At 34.3% G+C, this 4,345-nt stretch overlaps 1 long non-coding RNA gene across 1 annotated transcript; it reads right to left on the bottom strand.

The window, feature by feature from the left end:
• Positions 1–1,778: 1,778 nt before the first annotated feature.
• Positions 1,779–2,675, bottom strand: LOC117241088. The gene is made up of 3 exons (XR_004494890.1): positions 2,543–2,675; positions 2,168–2,235; positions 1,779–1,797 (listed from the first exon to the last, which is right to left on the bottom strand). It is a non-coding gene; the product is annotated as an uncharacterized LOC117241088 (long non-coding RNA).
• Positions 2,676–4,345: the final 1,670 nt, after the last annotated feature.

Genomic DNA, 4,345 nt, shown 5'->3' with positions numbered 1-4,345 from the left:
AGCAATGAAAGTAATTACGTATGGTTACTCTAATTAATATTCCGTCACGCCTTAAAACAGAATAACTTTTTTAAAATTACGGTAACGACATAGTTTCACTGTTGATATAACTATTATGTACTTGAACTGGGGTGATCGCTCAAGTAACTGGCGTTTCCCCGAGCTGTCTCCACCCATTCTCGTCTGGTTAGTTTGTGTTCTAGCCCGTTACGTCCTTCCCTTTCATCGGCCAACAAAAGAACTACTACTACTACTACTACTACTACAAATACTAAAAGCGAGCATAGTGACAAAGTAGTAACAAGTATGACTTCCCATGCCCTGGATGATCCAGAGGTTGAGGAGTCATTGATAGTTGTCCTCTTCTATGGCAGTTTGCCGGGTCTCTTCGGCTCATAGCCTCTTCTTCCTTCGGGCGCAATGCCCGCCGAAACTTACATCTAAGCTCGAGACTTTCTAAATAGCAAACCAAAAAATAAAGTACAAAGGTGAAATAAAAAGATAAATCGCGGAAGCTGATCCAAGTACTCATGGATGAACAACGATCATATAGCGATCGCTGTCTGTTCGCACGTGCATGCTCGAGCAATATTAACGTTCGTTTCGAAAACCACTCGCGATCACGGTCACGAAATTCGAAAAATCGACGGGCAAAGGCAGAGACGATGACATGTTTCATTCGCGCCAGTTCTACCGACGATTATTCGAATGAAATTCTCTGAAATAGATTGGTTACTCGAAAACGCGTCTACCCGACCACAGGTCCACCTCCACTGATTAAACTTGAAAATCCTGATCTAAGAAGATGATTAGTTTGTGTAATTTTTATTTAACGGACTAACGCTCTTTCATTTTGTATTTTACTACTTCGATTCTGATTAACTCTACTTTATTAATTTAATAGTAACTAAGTAACACTACTGTATTAATTTAATAAACCAGAACAAAATTTTAATATTGCAGAGAAGGTAGCGAAAAAGACTGAGACTCGATCAAATGGAATAATTGACTCTAAATATATTACTAAGAAAGAAATAATCTCAGATAATCTCTTTATCAAAGCACATAATCGAAAATGCAGGAGCAGTGTTCAAAATTATTGCTTTAATTAACTGATATTTTAAATTCTAGGAGAAGTAAAATAAACGAACGCGACTTATTCCCTTAACCTACGATTTATGTCTGAGAATGCCCGTAATATTTACGTTTGTTCCGATCATCGTACTACGGGCTATGCCCGTAATATTTACGTTTGGTTCGATCATCGCACTACGGGCTATGCCCGTAGTTGTAGGTTAAGGGGTTAATATTGTCACGATTAATTCATTGCTAAAGATCAAGTATATTGGTGTAGATATTTGCCATTTGCAAATATTCATACGGAATATTAACATGCATATTTATAAATAACGCGAATATATTCTCAAGTGTATATGTTTAACTTAATTATTAAAAAACTAATTATTATCATCGCGCCGTGCAAGAAGACCTATCTTAAACTAATAAATTTGAAAAAAAGAGCGTTACTACTCACGGGTATAAAAGATACCCGCGTTCACTATGCTCGCAAAGAATTCTACGTAATACAACCAGTCACCCGTGCCGATTCGGGTCTTTTATCCTACGGCATAATCGAGTGACCAGAAGAACAGAAATGCATGCGACTCACCGTTCGAAGCAGACAAACAGAGAACGTTACCGTGGATGCTGCGCTATCCCAGCGAATTTCATCCGGGAGACTAACATCAGACAGGAACCGTTGAAAGGCTAATAATAGAAATGCAGACTGCGAAAAATCTGTTACGAAACAAAACAGGATGAGTGATCGCTGACTATTTGAAAAGTTGGAGATAATGAAAAATGAAGGTTTATTAACTTTAGTAACTTTAGCAATAATAAAGATTGAAATTCTAATAAAATTTGATAAGTATAAAAGCTGAGACTCTAATATGAATGTGTAAAATCTAAAATAATCTGTAGTATGTTAGTCATTTGTTTTATAACTCGGTATTAAGACTTTAACTCTTATTTTATTTTAACGAAAAAATAACCTCAGAAAATGCTATCCTCCTAAATTTTCAGTCAAATTGTATTTCTGCATTGATAGTGATCAAAGAAAAATATACAGAATAGACATAATTGAAAGTAAGTATGTAAAAATACTTACATACTTGGCTTTTGTGCCACTGTTAGAACACTCCTGAAGAAGATGACGAAGTTGAAGTAGTGATATGTCTATAACAAAACACAAGATATTAAAATCGGTAACACATAATAACAAACGTGAAACTTTAGCAACAATAAAGACTAAACTCTAATAAATATGTAAATTGGAACTCTAATATAAAAGTTTGAGAACAACATATTCAGTGATTTTTGATGCGTATCAGCCAGTTTTATTGTACTTTAATGTTAAGATTTTAAGACTTTATTTCAATTAAAGAGGGCATTTACAGTTTTCTAAATTATCAATCATTTTTATTGTATAATAAATTTATTGTATAAGAGAACAAACTGAAATACAATATTTAAAACTACTTACATTCTTGAGCTCCTGCAGAAGCTTTGTCCTCTTGAGAGATGCACTGACTCTAATACCGAAAAAGAATATTCAAAAGAATATGAAATAGGATCACATTACCGTGAGCGTTAAAATTATAATCGGCGAACAAGAACTCTAACGTCGCGTACAAAATTATGTCATAAAATTTTATTATTTTCGCGCGTGATTATTTAATTGGATTAAATTATTAGAGTAATAAAAGACCGACGCCACCAATAGGTTATAATACGTTACAAACCTGACGCAACGCTATCGACGTTATCGGTACGAAATGAGGCGACTAAATGACTCCTTGTACGTTAGTTTCGCATAGCAACTACCAAAGTGGCGAGGGAAGTGGGGACACAAGAGCCGGTGGCACAAGCAGCTACGCAGTTAACGATCTAGACAAAGAAATGTATACATCAACAAAAACATTCCTATTCTACGAAGCACTTTCTTTCGAATTACGCAGCAGGAATCTTTCGAATTGCGCAGCACAATTCTTTCTCTACGTCGATATTTACAAATATCGTACAATAATTCGTAGCCCTACTGGCAACATCACAGACACATTTGTCTAACGTATTACTTTAGTTACCTTACTTTATAATCTTAATTTCGTTAAACAAAGCAAGATTGAAACAACAGCATGGAGAAAGTGAAAAATTACTTAAAATTACTGTTCCGCAATGACACAGTATGCAGATGAAGTCTTAAGCGCTTTTTGAGTGCGTATTCGATTTTAATACTAATATAAAAATAATAAAAGTGGAACGATATTTATTTTTAAGTCCAAAATGTAGTAAGAGAATAATTTTTTCACGGTTGAAAATTTGAAGTCCATAGATATTTTCTCTATATCATTTTTATTATCACGACGTAGTACCTGAAGTTTTGACCGATCTAATGATTTTTATTCTTAGAAATATCCTGAATGAACGGGGAATTAAGAAATGTGTAATGAAGGATATAAATAATGGAAATTAATTATGGTGGAGGAATCAACGAAGAAAAGTTATTTTGCTAATTATTATACGAATGAATATTCAAAATGTCGCTCAACGACTACTAAACCATTTAATTAACACTAACCTCACCACCCCTAGTCAAATGACTGGTTTAAATATCTAATTTAAAATTGTACATTTATCGTTATATCTTTTGTTCATTTAGCTTTACGTGATTTTTTATATTCTCCGATTAATTGATTTCTCAACTTTTAAAACCAGTTATTTGACCGGGCCTGGTGAGATTAGTGTCAAAAGCCAGCCTGATATTTTCTTCAATTTCTGATCTTCGGTTGATTTTCAGCATTTTGCATTCACTTTTCACCAAAAATTAGATGTGACAAACGAAATGCAATGTAAGACTTGCTAACGTTTAGGTCATGTTGCTTCTAATTGCAACGGACTGTCGCAGCGTTAAATTCAACGATGAATTACGATCCAGATGCAAGTATTGATCCAGATTTCTGTATCGAAGAAAGTAAGGATAACACAAATCAACCTTGTTGCGTTTCGTGTAAAAATGCTGATCATCCTGTTCATATCAAGATTACTCTCAACGCTTATTGTTAGTGCTAAAAAGGCGATGAGAAAAGAGAATTTGGAATATTAACGAAAAGCGAAACAAATAAACAACAATAAGTAACAAGAAACAAATAACTTAAAAATTACTTGCAGTAAAATTTCGTCGAATAGTAAACTAGATAATTGTCCTAACCTCTGTATTCCCTTATTTCATCGCGATATATCTGATGGCTAAATATGAAAAGAGATTCCGCGGGTCAAAACGCGCCAT

The sequence above is a fragment of the Bombus vosnesenskii genome, unplaced genomic scaffold (assembly GCF_011952255.1).
Source record: "Bombus vosnesenskii isolate JDL3184/JDL3185 unplaced genomic scaffold, Bvos_JDL3184-5_v1.1 scf7180000015254, whole genome shotgun sequence".
NCBI classification, from domain to species: Eukaryota; Metazoa; Arthropoda; class Insecta; order Hymenoptera; family Apidae; genus Bombus; species Bombus vosnesenskii.
This window is presented reverse-complemented; position numbering and strand designations above follow the sequence as displayed.